Raw genomic sequence first — 22,348 nt, forward strand, 5'->3', positions numbered from 1 at the left:
TAGACTTTCCCCTATAGGCACATGTACACTTATAATATAAATATATTGTCCCTCATTTATAAGTGGATACTTCTAGATAAATATGTACTGTGCATACTGTTCCATAAACTTTTCATTTAATATTTTTTCAGACATCTTTTTGTGTCAATATATAGGTGTACATGATCCTTTTTTTCTTTTTTTATCAAGTTTTTAATGCATGAAATCTGAATTCTGTTGGTGATATATACATACCTACATCAATTCTGGGGGTCAAAGTGGGGGCTAAATTCACTTTTAAATTCAATTTCAAGCAGTTGAGTCAGCTCTCTGTACTTATGGGGAGGAATGTCAGCCATTCCTCCCAATAAGATGAATCTACTGTTACAACCTGTGTTGATTCCATCATAATATTCATTATACATTTTAATTACCAGTTTATCACTCTCCCATTAGACTGGGGCTCACTGAAAGGAGGAACTTTCATGTTCATTTTGCCTTGAAGTAAGTAAGTACCAAATTATTTACTAAATGAGTAATGAACAACATTTCTATTCACATGGTAGTATTCATAATTATTGAGCATTAATCTCCAAATACTCTGTAATCTGATTTAAAATACTTAAATTTACACAGGAAGTTTATACTAATGCTTTAACTTAGTTTTTGCTAGATTATTTTTAAAATGTGTGGCTTTGAAGCATTTTATTATAAAAACTTGGTACTCATACAGACAGCTAATAAGAACTTAAACTTGACCATCCATTTGCTTCATCTTTTTTTTTAGCTTGACCTTGTAGTAAATGTTTAGCTACACTGATTTTGGCTGCCATATAAAAGCTCCTCCCTTGTCTGGGTGATTAGAGCATAATTCGTCAGTGAGCACCTCTTATTTTTTTTCTTTACTGGTGGTAGGCCTTATGTTTAATATTAATGCTGCTTCCTGGTTTGTCATTTTGGGTTCAAACCCACCTCTGTAACAGCCACCATGAAAGGTACATGTTGGTAGATTCTAAAAAACCTGTTTGTCTTGAGGCTCCACATACTGCATGGCTTCAAAACATACGGCCATGGCTTTGGCTCAGCTCCTCTGCCTCCACCAAGGGTGTATAGTTCATTGTGGCCTAGAGGCCACAGCCACCACCTCCACATTTCCAAAAGAAAGCAAGGCAGCCACTATGAGCAGGGACGAAACATCTATACATGGACACCCCAGAAAATGGCACTGGTAGCCACCCATATATTCTCCTTCTTAAAGGTTTCACAGTAGGTAGTAGTCCATTGTACAGAGGTACCATAATTTATTCACTCAATCCCACACAGATGGGTGTTTAGGATGCTTCATATTTTATAATACTAAAAACAACATCCTTATATAAAATTTTCACATCTTTGCCCATCATTCCTTAGGATACATTCTCAGAACTGGAATTACTACATCAAAAAGTTCCCAAATATTGGAAAAACTGCTCTCTAAAAAGTCAACATCAACTTAACACCTGCATCTATGCGTTCTTTTCTCTAATGAGAATGCCTGTTTTCCTGTAACTTTGTGAATACAAAAAAAGTCCTTATTTGTCTTATATTTTAAAACTCCCCACCCCCTATCTTTGGTTCATCTTTTAACTTTGTCTGGGATTTTGTTTTTATATAAATCAGAAATTTCTTGTGCTGTCAAGTTTTATGTTCTTTTTATTATGGTCTCTGATTTAGGGGTCATGCTGCTGACTCTCCGTCTGGCTTGTTCCTTTTTATCCTTCAGGTTTCAGTCTAAATATCACTTCACAGAACAGCACCACCTAAACAGTCCATCTAAAGAAAGTTGTTCCTGTTATTTTTTCTTAGAGTCCTTGGTTTTTCCTTCAGAGCTCTTTTCACAATTTGTAATGATCCATTTTGGTATTTGTTACATGTCTGTCTTCCTCCTAGACTATAATAATCTCCATTAGGTGCACAATGTTCCCCAGGTCATCTGTTTACTTCCCATCACACCTGCAACAACTAGCATAGAATAGACACTCCTAAATAATTTGGTGAGCAAATTTTAGTTTCTTCCTTCTCAAGGCCTATTGCTAGTATCTCCCTGAACAATATTTCTTCTAAGAGGTTACGTGAATAGTAAGGGCAGTTGAACTAACCTTTCACTAAAAAGTAATTAAGAAGGGAAGGTAAATTTCACTCATATCTTTTCCAAAAAGAAAAAAGAGAGAGGGAGAGGTTTTAAAAAAAGCATCAAGGTCAAGCACTGATGGATCTACACTAGTCAATACATCTTTGGCTGGGCTTAATTGAACAGTGTAACATGGTAACTATGTTACTAAGTCAGGCAAGTTATATATGACCTGAGGAAATGCTTCTGGTTCAAGGATTTGCAAAATTGCTTTTTTGTCAGCCAAGGTGCATCTACATGCTATTACTCAAGAATTTTTGATTGTTTCAAAATCCATCACTAGTTCATTTTCAAAATGAATACATGCTAATTTAGGGTGAAAACAGAATTTTATGATGCCAGAGCACCCCAAAATGTTGGGAACTGGTAACTTATTTTCTACTAATATTCTCTATGATAGAAATTAACCACTTATTTCAAGGAAAGTCATATTTGTTTCAAGTATTTAGGCACAAGTTTCAGCAATAATGATACTTAATTCTTTGAATAGTATCAGTTAATAAGGTTATAAATTGAAGGTTAGGGAAGCATGTTTCGCAACTTGCCAGATAAAAGAGTTCACTTCGAAAATATCAGGGTTGGTCCCTTTTTATTCTGACAAAAAGCTCTGTTGTACTCAGATTAGATGGGATTTTTTTTAGGATAATTCTTTTTAAAAAAGATTTTATTTATTTATTTTAAGAGAGAGGGGGAGGAAGAGGGAGAAACACTGATGTAAGAGAGAAGCATCGCAGCTGCCCCTCACAGATGCCCCATCTGGGGATCAAACCTGCCACCCCAGCATGTGCCCCCAAGAGGAATCTAACTGAGACCTTTCACTTTGGGAAACGAAGCCCAATCAACTGAGTCACATTGGCCAAAGCAAGAATAATTTTTAAGAATGCCCCTTTCCTTTTAGACCAAGATATCTTTTAACTGTGGCAGGAACTAGGAAAGCTCCAATCTGGAAATTTTCCCCAAGAATACCTTTGAATCAAGATTAAAAAATCTAATATAGATATTTAAGTTGAACAAAAGCTGGGTTCTATTTTTCATCATGTAAACTAATAATATCATTATCATTTACTCGTAAATTCTTTTTCTTCTTAAATAGAAAGGCAATTAGGAGGCAAAAACTGTGCTGTTTTCTTAGGTCAATCCATGAAATGTAGTATCCTTCACTGAATATTTCATTGGACTTACATGCAAATATTTTTCCAGGACACAAATGAATTTCATTAACAAGTATTATGCTAGTGTGATAATACAGGGTTGGGCAAAAGTAGGTTTATAGTTGTGAATATGTAAAACAGAGTTTATTCTTGTACTGTTATTTATTAATTATTGTATTATTTTCCATACAAACAACTGTGAACATACTTTTGCCCAACCTTTTATACCCCAGTTTTTAAAAAATAATTATTGCATTGTCCTGGGTGGTATGGCTCAGTGGATTGAGCACTACTGGCCTGCGAACCATAAGGTCACCAGTTCAACTCCCAGTCAGGGCACATGCCTGAGTTTGGGGGCCAGGTCTCCAGTTGGGGACATGTGAAAAGCAACTGGTCTATGTATGTTTTACACACTGATATTTCTTTCCCTGTCTTTCTCCTTCCCTTCCCCTCTCTCCAAAAGTAAAAAAATAAAATCTTTTAAAAATTTATTGCATTTAAATTACTACGCAATATTATTTTCTTGGCAAAAATAACAATCTAGTTGTGAAAATTTGCAAATCATTCAATGGAATAATTTCTTTATTATCTTCATTCAACAAACACATATGAAATGAAATGTTTTATGATAAACTGCATGTAATTTGGTGGTCAAAATAATGCAATTAGTCTAACTTTGTGAAAGAGAATATTACTGAATCTTTATGCTTATTAGTCCTCACTAAGATATACCCTTTCCCTAAGGGTATATTTTAAGAAGAGAGACTGTCAAAACAGATAATTATTTTAAACGCTAGAAACAGTCTGAAAGAAGAGAGGAAAAGAAACTTTATTTTCCTCTTTAACATTTCACCTTATATTAGAGTGGGCAATTCAGAAAACATTTAAGTTTATTACTGCATATCAAACACTTCATACATTAAAATTGAAAAGCAATCAACTTTTAACCCAATGTTTTTCATGCTTTAAGTACAAATAAAGAAAAAACATGATTTAATAAACAAAGAAATTAAATTAAGAAAATTGCTAGATTTACGGCATCAATTTGAAGTAAAAAGTACTTCTGCATCTTTCCTCAGAAGTGGATCTTTCCTTTAGTGACACTGTACGATGGCCTTTCGGTGTGATCCATTTCTAAGCTATTGATATGACTGGATGCACAGGATTTGTGGTGCACTGAGCGCAGGATGCATTGATCTGTAATTTTTATAGCACGTAGGTTATTTATTAGCATTGTTGCCAGGCTTTAAAGTCATCTAAGATTACCTAGAAGCAGAAGAATTGGCCCATAATAAATGAGACTAATCATGTCTACATTTTAAATATATGACTCTCAGTTAATATACAACTAGCAAGAAGCTATTTTTAAAATGTTAATTTGTTTTTATTGTTCTTTAATTTCTTTGCATTTGTTAAATTAAGACAATGTGTAGCTCCACTGAAGTATAATTGAAAAAATTGTAAGATATTTAAAGTATACAATGTGATGATTTGATATGCATATATATTGTGAAAGGGTTCCCCCATTGAGTTGATTAGCACATCTATCACCTCAAATATTAAACTTTTTCTTTTTATAAGAACATTTAAGTTCTACTCTCAGCATATGTCAATTATACAATACAGTGTTATCAATTGTAGTCATATTTTAAGATCCTCAGACCTTATTTATCTTAACTTAAAATTTGTAATCTTTTACCAGCCTCTCCCTATTCCCCACATCCCCCAGACCCTAGTAACCACCATTCAACTTTGTTCCTATGAGTTTGATTATTTTTGTTAAGATTACATATATGTTATACCATGAAGTACTTGTCTCTTTGCCTGTGGCTTGTTTCACTCAGTATAATGCCCTCTAGTTTCATTCATGTTGCAAATGACGTTTTCTTTTTTTTTTAAACAAGTATTCTTTTTTTTTTTAAGATTTATTTATTTATTTATCTTTAGAGGGGAAGGAGAGAGGGAGAGAAACATCAATGTATGGTTGCCTTTTGTGCGTCCCCTGCTGGTAGTTAGCCTGCAAGGAACCGGCCTGCAACCCAGGCATGTGCCCTGACTGGGAATCGAACCGCGATCGTCTGGTTCGCAGGCCCGCGCTCAATCCACTGAGCTACGCCAGCCAAGGCGACAACGTTTTCTTTTTAAATTGAATTTATCGGGGCAACACTGGTTAATAAAATTATATGGGTTCCAGGTGTACAATTCTATAATACATCATCTGTATAATGTATTTCTGTGTTCACCACCCCAAGTCAAGTCCCTTTCCATCACCATTTATCCCCTATATACACTCTCTTCTACCTCCTTCCACCTCCTCCCCCTCTGGTAACCATTACACTGTTGTCTGAGTCTATGAGGTTTTGTTGTTGTTGTGTGTGTATGTATGTTTGTTGCTTAATCCCTTCACTTTTTTCACCCAGGCCCAACTTCCTTCTTTTTTAAGGCTAATAATACTTCATTGAGTGTATATCTGTACACATGTATATATGCACACACACACTACATTTCCTTGATCCATTCATCCACTGACAAGACACCTAGGTTGTTCCATAACTTATCTATTGTGAATAATGTTGTAATGAGCATGTGGATATAGCTATTCCTTTGAGGTAATGGTTTTGTTTCCTTTGGATACATTACCAGAAGTGGGGTCATCTATATATGAACTACAAGAGTCCATATCATATGGCAACCACTCTATGCTATGAGTTTTGATTGGAGAATTTAGTCTGCTTGCATTTAAAGTAATTACTGATAGTTATGGACATATTACTGTCATTCTGTTCATTGTTTTCAGGTCTTAAAATTCCATTGTTTCTCTCTTGCTCTGTGATTCAATGATCTACAGTGGTATGCTTTCATTCCATTCTCTTTAGTTTTTGTGTATCTACTATAGATGTTCGCTTTGCAGTTACAATAAAATGTATTTGATGTTTACATAAAAATATTTATAAGTGTTTTAAGCTGACAACTTAAGTTTACACTCATACAAAAGTTCTACATTTTATACTACTCTTCAACATTTTGTTTTTGATATCATTTTACATTTTTTACATTGTGCATGCATTCACAAATTATTGTGCTTCTAGTTATTTTTAATAATTTTGTCTTTTAATTTCATACTAAAATTATAAGTGATTTAGCCACTACTATTACAAGAATATTCTTAATTTAACTATAGATTTACTGTTGCCATAGTTTTATAGCTTCATATATTTTCCTGTTACTGATATCTTTCATTTCAGTTTGAAGAATCCTTTGTAAAATTTCTTTTACTGCCCATCTAGTGGTAATGAATTCTTTCAGCTTTTAACTGGAAAAGTCAATCTTTTCAAGTCTAAAGGACAACTTTGTCAGGTAGAGCAGCAGTCCCCAACTTTTTTTTGGAAGATTTTATTTATTTATTTTTAGAGGAGAAAGGAAGGAGAGAAGCAGAGAAATATCAATGTACGGTTGCCTCTCATGTGTCCCCTGCTGGGAACTGGCCTGCAACCCAGGCATGTATCCTGACTGGGAATCGAACTGCGATTGTTTGGTTCACAGGCCCACACTCAATCCACTGAGCCACACCAGCCAGGGCGGTCCCCAACCATTTTGGCACCATGGACTGGTTTAGTGGTTGTGGGTAGGGTGTGACAGGAGGTGGAGCTTGGGTGAGCTTCCCTCACTTGCCCACTATGGATGGGGAAAGTGGGGGAAGAGACAGGAGGCAGAACTCGGGCAAGCAGACCAGTACAGGTTCATAGCTGGGGACCTCTGAAGTAGACAATCCTTGGTTGTCAGTATTTCTTTCAGAAATTTCAATATATTATGCCACTCCCTTCTGGTCTGCAAAGTTTCTGCTAAAAAATCTGCTCAGAGTTTTATGGGGGTTTCACTGTACATTACAAATTGCTTTTTTCTTGCTGATTTTAAGATTCTGTCCTCATCTTTAACTTTTGACAATTTAATTATAATGCATCTCAGTGTGGCTGTTTTTAAAATTCCTTTTATTTGGACTTGTGAGTTCCAGCCAAGATGGAGGCGTAGGTAGAAACCCTTTGCTTCCTTGCACAACCAAAAGGAGGATAACAACCAATCTAAATGAATAAACAACCAAAAGTGCCAGAAAATCAAACTATGTGGAACTCAAACAACCAAGGAATTAAAGAAAAAATCAAGCAGATAGGTAAGGCGGGTGGTACTGACAGACTCAGAAAAGCCAAAGCGAGGTGGCTGAGGGGCCGGGTTGACTGCAGAGCTTGGCAGAGCTGTGTGGGAGGGACTGACGTGAGGGGAAAACAGACTCAGCTGACTGTGGAGTATGGCAGGGGTTGCCACAGTGAGAGATACTTCTAGTCTGACTCCAGAGTCTGTTGGAAAGTGCACTAGAGAGGGCAGGTGAGCTGCACTGTTTCCTCTCTGGCCTCTCCCCCACAGGTAGCACAGCAAAGAGGGCCGGCCCACCTGGATGTTTACCTAAGGCCTCACCCCTTACAACCTATCGGGTGCACCGAGACAAAGAAATAGGGTCCAAATGAAAGAACACAGCAAAACCTCAGAACTAAGCCATGAAGAGATTGCCAGCCTAACTGATGGAGAATTTAAAGCTCTAATAATCAACATGCTCACAGAACTGACTGAGCTTGGTGGAAAAATGAAAGAACAAATGAAAGATACCCAAAATGAAATAAAGCAAATTATTCAAAGAACCAACAGTGAAAAGAAGAAAACCAGGATTTAAAGCAACAATTTGTAACAAAAGGAAGACATAAATATCCAACTGGATCAAAACGAAAAGACAAGAATCCAAAAAATGAAGAGAGGCTGAGGATTTTCTGGGATAACCTGAAATGTTCCAATATCCAAATTATAGGGGTGCCAAAGGAGAATGGCAGCACGAAATTGAAAACTTATTCAAACACATAATGAAGAAAAACTTCCCAAATGCGGCAAAGGAAATAGACTTCCAGGAAGTCCAGGAAGCTCATAGAGTCCCAAAGAAGTTGGACCCAAAGAGGAACACACCAAGGCACATCATCATTAAGCTACCCAAGATCAAAGACAAAGAGAAGATCCTAAAAGCAGCAAGAGAGGAGACAATTACCTACAAAGGAGTTCGCATAAGTCTAGCAACTGATTTCTCAAAAGAAACCTTACAGGCAAGAAGGGGCTGGAAAGAAGTATTCCAAGTCATGAAAGGCAAGGACCTACATCCAAGATTATCCAGCAAAGCTATCATTTAGAATGGAAGGGCAGATAAAGTGCTTTGCAAATAAGGTCAAGTTAAAGGAGTTCATCATCACCAAGCCCTTCTCATATGAAATGTTAAAGGGAATTATCTAACAAAAAGAAGATAAAAAATATGAATGGTAAAATGACAACAAACTCACAACTATTAATAAATGAACCGAAAAGAAAAGAAAAACAACAAAAACAAAAACTAAGCAAACAACCAGAACAGGAACAGAATCAGAGAAATGGACATCACATAGAGGGAGTTCAGTGGGGAGGGGGGGAATGGGGAAAAAGATACAGGGAAGAAGAAGCATAATTAGTAGGCATAAAATAGACAGGGAGAGATAAAAACGGTATAGGAAACAGAGGACTCAAAGAACTTATATGTGCAACCCATGGACATGAACTAAGAAGGGAGAATGGTGGAGGGTTTTGGGGGCAGAGTGGGGGAGGTAAAGGAGGAAAAAATGGGAAAACTGTAATAGCATAATCAATAAAAATACTTAAAAAAAGAAAATTCCTCTTATTTGGAACACCAGGCTTCCTGGATATGAATGTCTATTTCTTTCCTCAGGTTAGAGAATCTGCAGCTATTATTTCTACTAATAAGCTTTCTGATCCTTTCTCTCTTTTCTTTCTGAGATCCCTATGATGCATATATTGGTCCACTTGAAGATATCCCATAAGTCCCTTAACCTCTCTTCACCTTTTTTTCATTTTATTATATTTTTGTTTTTCTGATTGGATGAATTTCACTGCCATCCATGTCTTCAGTTCCCTGACCCTGTTTTCCTCCTTGACTAGGACTGCTACTAAAATCCCTCTATTGAATTTTCAGTTCAGTTACTGTATTATTCAGCTCTAAATTCTATTTGGTACTTTTTAATATTTTCCATCTCCTTAAAATTCTCACTTTGATCATGCATTGTTTTCCTGACCTTGGTGATTGATTATCTTTATGATACTTTTTGTTATAAATAAATAACTTATGTTACTTTTTGAACTCTCTATCAGATAAATAACTTATCTCCATTTTATTAAGATTTATTTCTGATTATTTACCTTGTTCTTTTGTTTGAAACATATTCCTCCATTCCTTTCTTTACCTTGACACTCTGTGTTTTGCTTCTTAGATTAAGCAGCCCTCTCCCAGTTTTCACACAGTGGTTCATGTAGGATATGACCCTGATCAATCAGACCAATTTGAGTTCTCAAACCTTTGTGATTGTCTAAGCCACCTTCTCGATCTTAGTAGCTCACAATATTTAAGATTGTCTCAAGACCCATAAGTATCTCAAAGGGGATAATTGCATACAGCACATAAATGCAGGCTGATTGGAAGCTGAACCCTTAAGCAGCAGTTTGGAAAGTATGTAGTTAATACCTTTCCAGGAAGACGGTGGGAGATGGGTGTTTTTGCCTGTTTCCTTTGTGATGAACTCAGGTATACAGCCGAGATGGTGTGGGTTACAGAGGAAGTGTACTCCTGCTCTCATTAAGAACTACTTCTTTGTTTGCTGCAGTCCAGTGAGACTTATAAATGCAAGCCCCATTGGCTAGTGAAGCCAGATGATCCAGGAACCCATCCCATGGGTAGTTGTTGCAAAAGCTGAGGCATCAGATGTGTATACAAGCTCCTTGCAGAGAGATACTAGTGACTTGAAACTGGCTAGAGTGAGAAGGTGGTGAGGTGTCTGCTGCTTTCCCTGGTCTCTGAGGAGAATTGCTGGTGACCCCTAGACATGTACTAAAAGTCTGACCCACAGGAAGCAGCTTTAAAAGTATGCAGATGGACTCCTTTCGGGAAAAGACTGGCAGATGGGCATTTCTGCCTGATCCCTCTGCACTGAGCCCTGAGGGGGTAAGTGTGGTGGGTGCTTGTGTCCATTAATAACTGCTTCTTTGATTGCTATAGTCTTGTGGATGCAAGCTTCATTTTTCAGAGCTACTAGTTTTAGGGGCATATCTGTTGGGTAGGAATCTTAAAAGTGAGGGTGCTTGCCCTGGATAGTGTTGCTCAGTGCACCGAGCATGGTCCTGTGAAGAGTTGCTGGTTCCATTCCCAGTCAGGGCACATACCTGGGTTTCGGGCCAGGTCCCCAGCAAGGGGTGTGTGAGAGGCAACCACACATTGATGGTCTCCCTGTCTCTTTTTCCTTCTCTACCCCTCCCTCTGAAAGTAAATAAATAAAATCGAAAATTAAAATAAAATAAAATAAAATAAAAATTTTTAAAAAGTGAGAGTGCTAAATGTGGGGTCCAAACCCTTTACTCCTTAGGGAAAAGCTAGGAGTTCTCTCTCCATTGTAGGGCTCTGTGATGAGGGCGGGGTTTATGGTGAGTGTATCGCAGCATTCCTACCAGTTTTGATGTAGGTATTTTTTTATTCCCTCTATGTGTAGAAGCTGCTCATCTAGTTTTTGGATTTCTCCAGAGGATGTACTGTATATTCAGTGTGTGCAGGGGGAGAGGGGAGTTAGGAGCCTTTTATGTCACCATATCCATTGACTCTCTGTAAGGAGCTTATCTTCCATTTGGGGGGACTGGACTAATTACTTTTAATTTGAGGTCTGGGAATCTCTAGTTCTTTAATTAAACATGCTTTGTAAATATAGTTTAAAATGTAGATTTTATTCTATTTTAAAACTCCTTGTGGGATCATCCATTAGACATAGAGATACTAGTCTTTCCGTTGAATATTAAGGCAAGATTATTGATGCTGGTCTTAAATATAATGGGTATAAAAACTATTTTTAAAAATAAGAAATATTGGCCTATAACATTTTAATACTGGGGCCAGGTATTTAAGATCTGATTCCACTTAACAAAAAGAGTATAACTCAAAATTTTTAATAGAGTATAAAAAGAACAGTAGAAAAAAGAAATACAGAAGGTGAAAAAGTTTTAAGTGACATTAGAACACTATGATGATGGAAATGTTCTGTGTAGCTAGCATAGTAGCTGATAGGCATATATGGCTACTGAGCATTTCAAACATGGTAGTATGAGTGAAAAATTAAACTTTAAATTTTATTTAATTTAAACTAATTCAAATTGTAATAGCTACATATAGCTAGTGGCTACTGTATCAAAATAGACAGTCTACACTATACAAGGTTGTAGAGTCTAGACCAAAAATGGAGAACATTAGTAATTATTAAGATAAATTTTAAGATAAAAGATTTATAGGAGGAGGAGAAGCAGGGGGAAGCTACAGAAAATAGCATAGAGAGTAGGTAGAAAATAGATAGGGGGGAGGGCAAGAATAGTAGGGGAAATATAGAATCTAAAGAACTTGAGACACGTGGTCATAAACTAAGGGGGGGAGAATGATGGGGGAGGGGGTGTGCTGGGTGGAGGGGAATGAAGGGGGGAATAGAACAACTGTAATGGTATAATCAAGAAAATATATATATTAAAAAAAGGGGGGGAACCCACCAACTTCAGATTTTAAAAAAAGATTTATAATAATAATAACAATAAAATCTAAGAACCATCATAAGGGAGTAATATGTCCAAAGTAAAAAATTCTTCTAAATAATTTGTAAATAATTTGACATTTTAATAAAATTCTTCAGCAACTACAAACTACCCATTCAAAGGTATCGGTACAAGTGTGTATCCAAAACAAGAATTTCAGAAAATAATACTTACTCTTAGTGAGGTTTTGCATGCTAGTATTTTCTACTCCATATTTTTTCTACTTCATTAAAAAGAAAAAATACTTATAACCCACTAAATTGATTTCACAATCCACTAATGTATCACATAAATTGAAAAACCCTGCTCTAGATGACATATCCACTTACTCATGTTTTAGACTACTGGTGAAAAATGCATCACAGTGACATGAGAATGTGATATTTGAGAAGGAACTTAAGTATATTTGAACATAATGTACCCGCATATATCTAAAATATGTATATATATAAATGCCCAGTTCCTTATTACCATCGCAACATCATACACCTAGCAAATGAATATAGTATTTTATCATGGACATAATACATATATGAGAATAAAATATGACATGCCTAAAGACATAACAAAGTCAGAGGCAATCAACTGTGGCTTGGAGTCCTAGCAGATGCATCACCAATAAAATCAATATCATTTCCCTAAACACCACTATCCACCCCCCCCACATTTAAAGAAATCAAATTATATCTGATAAAAGTGGTCAGCAGCAATTTATTTATTTTTATTTAAAATTATAAAGAAAATCATTACTTCTCTAGCATGGGAAAAATAAGAAGAAAATCATAAGAAATTGTTTTGGTGAGATAACTGAAAAAAGTATGGATTTAAAAAAAAAACCTACCCTCATTTTAACTCCCTTAAAATTTTTTAACTCCCTTAAAAAAAGTTCTTCACTCTGGATATAAGCCCAGTTCTAAAACCTTACCTATATAACTGAGTAAGTTATAATGAATCTCAGAAGAACCTGAGCACAAGTATATCTAAAAATAATGAGTAATACAATAGCACTTTATTTATATACAACTTAAAAAACTTTTTATATTCTACTCCTTAAAAGTCAGCTAAAGGTCAAAACAGAAGAAAACTGTGCTAAAAATAAGCTAAGCTCAAACTCAAATCTCAACTTTATATAAACTATATAAGAAGCAATCCTTTTAGACTGAGATATGTGGATGTTTGACCTTAGAGATACTACTTTTTATTTTTTACTTATTATTATTTTTAAATTTTATTTATTTATTTGGAGAGGGGAAGGGAAGGAGAGAAGGAGAGAAATATCAATGTATGGTTGCCTCTTGTGCGTCCCATGCTGGGAACTGGGCTGCAACCCAGGCATATGCCCTAACTGGGAATCGAACCGTGATCCTTTGGTTCACAGGCCCGCGCTCAATCCACTGAGCTACGCCAGCCAGGAGAGATACTACTTTTTAGTAAGACCCACCTAAAATCAATATTTTGAAAATAAAAAAAAATTTACAACACAAACTAGCATAAACTTTCCTTACACAATTAATAAATACCTACAGTTAGAGAAGCACACTAGCTAGTTGTTGAGAGTACTAACTTTGAGGACCTCAAAATACCCCAATGACGCACTCTCATTTCCCACCACACTTTTCTAGAGAAGCATGGCAAATTTTACATTTTCATTTTTACAAAGCTAGAGGTCAATATCAAAGAAGGTACAGAAGAAAGGCATCTCTAAGTGCTATGTTGTTTCTTTTGTGTGTGTATTTTCCCCATTACCATCTATATCCCTTATACCTGCCTCCCCCTGAAATCACTACACTGTTGTCCATGTCCATTGAGTCCTTTTTCCCTTTTGCTTGATCCCTCCACTCCTTAACCCCCACCCCACCCCCAGAGCTGTCATCCTGCTCTTTATCTATGAGTCTGTTGCTATTTTGCTTGTCAGTTCAGTTTGTTCATTAGATTACACATATAAGTGAAATCATGTGGTACCTGCCTTTCTCTGCCTTATTTCACTTACCATAACATACTCCAGGTCCATCTATGCTATTGTTTCAAGTGTTTGTTTTTATTCACTATGATAGTTAATACAGAACCAAATTAAATTTTTAAAAATGCAAAAAAAGAGAATATAGAACCAGAATACAAAATAATAAGTATATAATATAAAAATTACACTTATGTACCAATATATGCATGGGTAAATTAACTTGTTAATGTTAAGAATTACGTAGCCAGCCATAGGATTTGGGGTAGTTTATTATTTCTATTCTAAAAATTATTATATTAATGCTTTATTTTTATTTTTATTTTTTTGGTTATGCTATTGCAGTTGTCCCATTTTTTCCTCCCTTTTATTCCCCTCTGCCCTGCAACCCACCTCCCACCAGCATTCTCCCCACTTAGTTCATGTCCATGGGTCATGTATAAGTTCATTGGCTTCTCCATTTTCTACACTATTCTTAACCTCCCCATGTCTATTTTGTACCGACCATACGCTTCTTATTTTCTGTACTTTCCCCCCCATTCTCCCTCCTCCCCCTCCCTGCTGATAACCCTCCATGTGATCCCCATTTCTGTGATTCTGTTCCTGCTCTAGTTAATTGCTTAGTTTATTTTTGTTTTAGGTTCAGTTGTTGATAGTTGTGAGTTTGCTGTCGTTTTACTATTCATAGTTTTGATCATCTTCTTTATGTTAGATAAGTCCCTTTAACATTTCATATGATAAGGGCTTGGTGATGATGAACTCCTTTAACTTGACCTTATTATCTGTGAAGCACTTTATCTGCTCTTCCATTCTAGATGATAGTTTTGCTGGATAGAGTAATAATTTTGGATTTAGGTCCTTGCCTTTCATTACTCTGAATACTTCTTTCCAACCCCTTTTTGCCTACAAGGCTTCTTTTGAGAAATCAGCTGACAGTCTTATGGGAACTCCTTCATAAGTAACTGCTCCTTTTCTCTTGTTGCTTTTAAGATTCTCTCCTTTTCTTTAATCTTAGCTAATGTAATCATGGTGTACCTTGCTGCATGCTTCTTTGGGTCCAACTTCTTTGGGACTCTCTGAGCTTCCTGGGCTTCCTGGAAGTCTATTTCCTTCACCAGATTGGGGAAGTTCTCCATTATTTTTTCAAATAAGTTTTCAATTTCTTGCTCTTCCTCTTCTCCATCTGGTACCCCTATGATTTTGTTGTTGGAAAGTTTAAAATTGTCAACTTCCTAAGCCTCTGCTCATTTTTTTGAATTCCTGTTTCTTCATTTTGTTCTGGTTGAATGTTTATTTCTCCCTTCTGGTCCAAACAGTTGATTTGAGTCTCAGTTTCCTTTTTTCTCTGTTGGTTCCCTGTATATTTTTCTTTATTTCACTTTGCATAGCCTTTACTTCTTCCTTTATCTTGTGACCATACTCAACTATTTCTGTGAGCATCCTGATTACCAGTGTTTTGAACTGTGCATCTGATAGGTTGGCTATCTCTTTGTGGCTTAGTTCTATTTTTGAAGCTTTGATTTGTTCTTTCATTTGGGCCATACTTCTTTGTCTCAGTGTACCTGTGATGTTACTAAGGGGCAGAGCCTTAAGTACTGGCCTAGGAGGGGCAACCCAGGTCACTGCATTGTGGCACTGTTTGGGGGGAGGTGTCAGAGAGGAAACAATACTGCTTGCTTGGCTCTCAGCCAGCCTTCAGTCACTTCCCCTGATACCCACAAGCAAATTGGGCCCTTCTGGTGCCAATTCCTGGGTGGGTGAGTTTGTGTACATCCCAGGATCCTGTGGGTCTCTCCAAAGAATTCTTCTGTGAGGCTGGGAGTTTCTCCCACTGCTGCAACCCCCACAGGTTTTTACAGGGGTTTTGGGGCTTTATTTCCCCTTGTTGGAACCCTGGGTTTTAGGGTCTGTCTCGTTCCCCAATTGTTCCTCCTGGTGTACCTACATGCTAATGTGGGACCACCTGGCCACCAGCTTCAGCCTTGTCTTCACATCCTCTCTGCCCCAGCTGCCTGTCTCCACCCCTCCTACCAGTCTGAATGAGTGTTTCTTCTTGGTTGTAAGACTTGGTTGTTTCTCTCCTTGGTTGTCAGACTTCCATACAGTTTGATATCCTGGCAGTTCTAGTTGTTTTTTGTTTTTAAATTTGTTTTTGTACTTCTTTTGCTTGTGCAAGAAGGCAAAATATATCTACCTACGCCTCCACCTTGGCTGGAAGTCTGTTATATTAATGTTGTAATAAAACAAAGGAAAAATATCAAGTTAAGTCATAGTACAGGCCAAGCCAAAGATTCACAAAAGTGCCCCACAATTACGCTAGCAGGTATAAACTGCAGAGCCTCAGGCATTCTAAGTGGGGACAAACCTGCTTCTGTGCCTGGCCAAAGGCAGGCACAAATGGGTTAGGCATGATAGAGGTCAAATGACTGGCATGAAATGCTGGCCAACAGGGACCTCTTGTTCTGAATGGAGATAAACTCATTCAACTACATCTCCTTTGGGAGGTAAAAATGCTAGTAAGTAAATAAAGAATGGGATTTTGATCAGGCTAAGGATATATCCTTTCCGGTCTTGAAACCAAAGGTCCTAGAATGACTATACTACTGAAAACATAATGCACCTATGTAAACTTGCAATAAGATCCAATATCTAAAGGCAATATGTGAATGCTTTTTCTTTGAAACGTTAAAGAATCAAACTAATTTAGTTTTACAGAGAAAAATGTATTAAAAATAGAATCTAAACATAATTTTACAAAGTTATGATAGGGTGGGTGGTATGTACAACAGAAGTCTACAAAGAAATTATGTTAGTCATTAAATACATACCAGATGTTTAATAAGTAAGTATTATAAATGAATAATAAAACTATATAAGCATCAAACTTTAAAGAGAATTGCTAAAAGCTGGGCCACCACAATGATTATTTCTTACACATATTACTATGATAATTCCTTAAGTATTTTTAATGTTTTAGAATTTCAAGTATTTCACTTCTCAGTTTATTTTGCATATCTGATTTTTCCATCAGAGACTCAACATATTTTCTTAAAATATATGATAGTAAGATTTAATTATATTTTTTAAATATTTCATGTATATAAATAAATATAGCTAATATAATATATACCGATCTGCCCACCATCCAACTAAAGAAATAGAATACAAATATGACCAAAACACTAAAGATACGATCCAACATCAACTTTAATAAATAAAACAGTACAGAAACGACCACACCAGTTAAGAAAGCACTATAAATATGACTACTAATATAGTGCCTACCACCCAACTTCAGAAATAAAGCACCACAGACACGACCAAACTCTGTGACCTTTCCCTCTCACATTCCCCTTCCCCAGAGGTAACAACCATCTAAATTTCCTGTCCTTCATTTTCATGTATGGTTTTATACTTTCACTACATCTTTTTTATACACATAAACAATAGCAGCAGTGGTTTTCTAAAATTTTTTGCACACATCTGCTAAAATTTTTGAAAACTATGTACCACCTTGGACATTTGACATTGAAATAACGCCAAAGGATGTATTTTCCAGTTTACTGCATATTGAATGTATGCTTTAAATGTGTTTTGTTAAAGCTTTGGAGCTTCAGTTTAGCTTGCTCAATTTATGGAAAATATAACCATATAACTTAACTGGCAAAGCCAATCCTCATTGTCAAACCCAATCAGCCAAGTCTGACTTACCCTGTCAGAAAAAGTCTAACTTAATATTTAGATTCAAATTAATGTGTTATGTATACCCATGGCAACTTTATCACTTGTGAGGTTTAATTTTATATAGATAAATGGACAGCTAGCTGGCTTGCTAGGAAGAGAAACTGTAAGATATGGAGCCTTGCATGAGTTTGTTGCCTGGATGAAAGAATGTGTTGCCCCTTCAATAATTTTTATTGAAGTTTTCTCTGCTTTGCTGTCAAGGGACTCTCCCTCAGGAGAGACTCACTCTCCAACAGTCTCTTTGTTTTGGTTCCCTGGAGATTTTTAAATCCCAAGGCAATGCACCATAGTAAGATTTAATATAGACAAGGGGTAAGGTTTTCTTTTGAAAAGTGGGAGACATAATTATAAAGTAAGTCAGAAACGAGAACTGGCAAACCAGAAGGGAGTTCTCATGCAGATCATTTTTTAGGAAAGAGTACATATGAAAAGAGAGAATATGGAAATTAATTCTTTAATTAATACATATAGACATCTTTTTTATACACATAAACATTACATATTATCCATATCTGTATGTCTCTTAGAGAGTCTTTATGTACCCAGTGGTACAGGTATCCCAATTTAAAAATCATCAGTAGCAGGGGCGAGCAAATAAGGATCTCCTTGTCACCTGTTTGGTATATAGAGTTCCACTGGACATTCACTTCCGCATTATCTATTATTGCTTTGACACTACAATGACAGAGTTAAATTGTTGTAATAAAAACTTTGTCTCACAATGCTGGAAATATTTACTATCAAGAGCTTTGAAGAAAAACTTTCTTACCTTTCATCACATAATTGTGTATATGCTTTTTAAGTCTTTTCTTTATAACAGTTATATACTTAGATACTTTGTAGGGCCAGATAATTTTAAAAATCTTTTTATGAAAAAGTAATACTTCCCTCTCCCCAGAAGAAGCTATTTTATATTCTTTTACCTAATGTTTATGGTTATAGTACAGCCAAACCAGGGAGTCACAAAAGTGTGTCACAGCTATAAAGCTGACCGGCCCATCCATAATATCTAAATAATAATCTTATATAATTAATTCTTTATTTTTCAGTTTTAAATATTATATGTTAACTTCTCCTTATTAAAAATTAAGACTTTGCCATCATTTTTGTGAACTAATACTCTCAATATAGTTGCAAATCAATGTTCAATATTTATATTGAATATTTATACTTACATTGAATACTTATGAATAAACAATGTCAATAAGGGAGTTATCCAGTAGATTAGGATTATTTTTCCTTTGCAAGCCAAGTAATTTGGGGGGATAATTAATAAATTCTGTTTATTTTCCATGTACTTGTATATAATTCAACCTCACTTGACATGTTTAGTATGTACGTATGTGTTCATTTAATTCCTCTGTTCTCAGAATGGCATGTCTCCCCTCAAAACTGTCTGGAAAGCGCACTACACTGTTTTCTTTCCCATGAATAAAAGTTCCAGCTTTCAACTGAGTTGAGAAGCCTGCCTGGTTTTCAGACTTTCACAAGGGAAATTTTTCTTCAGGAGATTTAACATTGATGTAATGCTTTTATTTAATATATGGTTAATATTCAAATATCACCAATTAGCCCAATACTGCCCCTTATAGCTGAGTCCCCCCCAATCCAGGATGAAGTGCTACATTTAACTGTCATGTTTACCAGTCTTTGTTGTTTATAACACTGAAATGACCGGTCTGGTGTTTCATTAAATGTGTCCCAATTTAGGTTTTTTGGTGTTCTTCGTGATTAGATTACAGTTGTGTATTTTAAGAAGTACTACATGAATAATGCCTTATTCTCAGTGCATCACACGAGGTACACCAGGAGGTACACGGGATGTCAAATCTGTCCTACTTGGTGTAACTTATTACCACCTGGTTAAGTGGTATCCTCTAAATTTGTCCACTATAAAGGTACCTTTACACCCACTGTAATTAATAAGTAATTTGCAGGGAGCTACCCTGATACCATGTAAATATCCTATTCTCTAACAAAATCTGACCCAATGGTTTTAGTCTCCATTGATAATTTTTTTCCCTGGATCAATGAGAGTTGAAAAATGGTGATTTTTCTTAATTATTTCTTCTACATTTATTGGTTAGCATATAATTGCTTCTTAAACAGACTTTCAGCCAGGATATTGTTTTTAGCATAAGCCTCAACTCCACTTTCAGAGTTTCCTGGTATTGCCCAGTACTAAGTATTCTGGGGTTTTACAGTTTAAATTGGGTTACTTCTGGGCTTTCTCCTCTGACAGATTAGCAGTCAATTCTTCTCAGTTTCGCTAAATATGTTACTACTTGCTTATCTGCTTTCCAGCTTCCAAAACATTGTTGCTGTTTTGCCTATTCAATTTTCCTAGACCTTGTAGGTTTATACTTTTAAAAATACATCTCTTTACTGCCATTTTAATTAGGCTTGAAGAGAAAGTAAACTCATGTGTTTATTAACTCACTAACTTTTATTTAAAAGTCCATTATTCTTTCCCTACTTTCAAACTTCATATACATGGCATTATATTGCATGGAGTCTTACTCAACTTGTACTTTTTCCCCTCAAAATGATGTTTCTAAGATTTATCCACACTGATACATGCAGGTCTTGTTCAATCAACTCTGAGAAGTTGAAGGGGCAGGGATCTACTTTTCCATGAACATATACGCTTCATCTTTGCAATTTAAATTAATAGGAATGTAGGATTATTTATGCAAAATGTTGATTTTTAAGACATTTCAATTCTGTAGCTTATAAAATGAACATAATAGTACTTGGTAGAGAAGTCAATAAATGTCAGTTAGTTGAAGACAATAGTAAATTGGGCCTCAAGAATTCATAAATAAAATTCCTCTGAATGTTAAATTGCAAGATCAACACATTATAGTCCAGAGCAGAGAATGAAAAGAGCAAAACAAGAGAATGGCTGCAGGGCCAGCAACACTGGACCATAATATCACTACTATAATAGCAAAATACATAACATCTCAATCAGAATAGGAGGCAAAGAAAAAAAGAATCATAAAGGCAAATGCAGGCAATCCATAAAAACACTGTCCATGGAAGCAAAAGCCTACCAGCAGGTGACAATGTTTTCTATTCTAAATCATAAGGCTATTCGTAGGATAAAGATGGCTACTGGAATTGTGGCCAAACTTATGTAAATATTTCCATTCTTAGATGTTAGACTATCCCTATTTTGGGATGAATACAACATGCAAATTTAGGCCTGATGTGATAAAATATTTATTTTACTAAATCCTCTTATCCTAATGCCATACTCACCAGGTAACCTACTGTTTCTTTTTCCTGTTCCAATTTAATTTCTTTTTTTTTCTTAAGATTTTATTTACTTATTTTTAGACAGAGAGGAAGAGAAGGAGAGAGAGGAGAGAAACATCAATCTGTTGCCTCTTGCACATGCCCCAACCAGGGACAGAGCCCCACAACCCAGGCATGTGCCCTGACCAGGAATAGAACTAGTGACCTTTCTTTCGCTTTGTGGGAGGACGGATGTCCCAACTGAAATTCTGGCAACTATTTCAAACTCAAGTATGTTTTAGTCACTGTGAAATCTTTTAGAGTCAAATTGCCTTACACATGGACAAAAATGAGTCTTCAGAACCTCAAGTGCAGATTTAAGAACAAGTAATCAAGGTATATGAGTCTGTCTAGCTGCCTCAGCCTTTTCTTAGCCTATACCATAACCACCTTCAACTCCATTCTCTACTGGTTTCTAGACTCTTCTCTTCCCCTTTAATGGCAAATATGTATTAAAAATGAAGTAGAGGAGTTCTAATGTTGTAGCTTCCTGCTACTGTCTATAAACCTATCACTAAGTCACATATTTTGTCATGGCAATACATTGATTCACTTTTTCAAACAGAAAAGTGTATTCTGCTTCCTACAGTTTTGTCAGTATAAAAGGAGAAACAACATTTGAAAATATTTGCTATACATAGCTTCTAGTGGAATAGAGTCAGGACTAGGAAAAATTTACCTCATTCACTTTGTGAAATGTTTATTCAACTTGTACTGCCCTGATAAATTTCTATGAAAAAAGCATAGGCAGTGCTCAGCTTTGAAATATGTTGTTTTTTTTTTCTGAAGAAAAATATTTTATTACTTCAAAAAGTAATCCTATGGGTCATATGTTTATGTTCTTTTTTTTAAATTTAATTATTTTTCAAGTACAGTTTTCTGACTATTACTCCCATCCCATCCCACCCCCCATTCTCCCCCCTCCCTCCCATTTCCACCCTTCTCAGTTGTTGTCCATGTATCCTTTATATAGGTTCCTCTAAATCCCTCCCTTATTTCCCCTGAAATTCCCTCCCCTCTTCCCTCTGGTCACTGTCAGCCTGTTCTCTATTTCAGTGTCTTTGGTTATATTTTGCTTGCTTGTTTGTTTTGTTGTTTAGCTTCCTGTTAAAGGTGAGATCATATGGTATTTGTCCTTCAACACCTGGCTTATTTCACTCAACATAATGCTTTCCAGTTCCATCCATGATGTTGCAAAAGGTAGGAGCTCCTTCTTTCTTTCTGCAGCATAAAATTCCATTGTGTATATGTACCATAGTTTTTTGATCCATTCATTTACTGACGGGCACCTAGGTTGCTTCCAACTCTTGGCTATTGTAAATTGTGCTGCTATGAACATTGGGGTGCATA

The 22,348-nt window shown here is 36.1% G+C and overlaps 1 protein-coding gene and 1 pseudogene across 1 annotated transcript in view; both read right to left on the minus strand.

Annotated features, from left to right (window-relative positions):
- The window catches only part of NDUFAF2 (NADH:ubiquinone oxidoreductase complex assembly factor 2), a 169,774-nt gene that overhangs the window by 18,903 nt on the left and 128,523 nt on the right, over positions 1–22,348 (minus strand). The gene's annotated exons all lie outside the window — the stretch shown is intronic.
- Positions 674–1,129, minus strand: LOC118998622 (mitochondrial import inner membrane translocase subunit TIM14-like; annotated as a pseudogene).

The sequence above is a fragment of the Sturnira hondurensis genome, unplaced genomic scaffold, assembly GCF_014824575.4.
Source record: "Sturnira hondurensis isolate 20B ecotype Veracruz unplaced genomic scaffold, ASM1482457v3 Scaffold0014384, whole genome shotgun sequence".
Taxonomy (NCBI): Eukaryota; Metazoa; Chordata; class Mammalia; order Chiroptera; family Phyllostomidae; genus Sturnira; species Sturnira hondurensis.